The 201-nt window shown below is 63.2% G+C and overlaps 1 protein-coding gene across 2 annotated transcripts in view; it reads right to left on the reverse strand.

Moving 5' to 3' along the window:
• Nucleotides 1–201, reverse strand: part of LOC113956153 (ubiquitin carboxyl-terminal hydrolase 12-like) — a 27,764-nt gene that overhangs the window by 27,076 nt on the left and 487 nt on the right. The gene's annotated exons all lie outside the window — the stretch shown is intronic.

The raw sequence follows: 201 nt of genomic DNA on the forward strand, positions 1-201 counted from the left end.
GGGCAGATTATCCCAAATCCCTGCGAAAACAGAGAGACTCAGCCCGGCCCTTCCCCGGCTCCAGCCCCCGGGACCCCTCACACAGCCCCCAGACCCCAAACACCTCCCTCACACCTCACACACCTCCCTCACACCTCACACACCTCCCTCAGACCACATACACCCCCCTCAGAGCCCATACACCCCCCTCAGAGCCCATAC

The sequence above is a fragment of the Corapipo altera genome, unplaced genomic scaffold, assembly GCF_003945725.1.
Source record: "Corapipo altera isolate COAL_440 unplaced genomic scaffold, ASM394572v1 326, whole genome shotgun sequence".
Classification (NCBI taxonomy): domain Eukaryota; kingdom Metazoa; phylum Chordata; class Aves; order Passeriformes; family Pipridae; genus Corapipo; species Corapipo altera.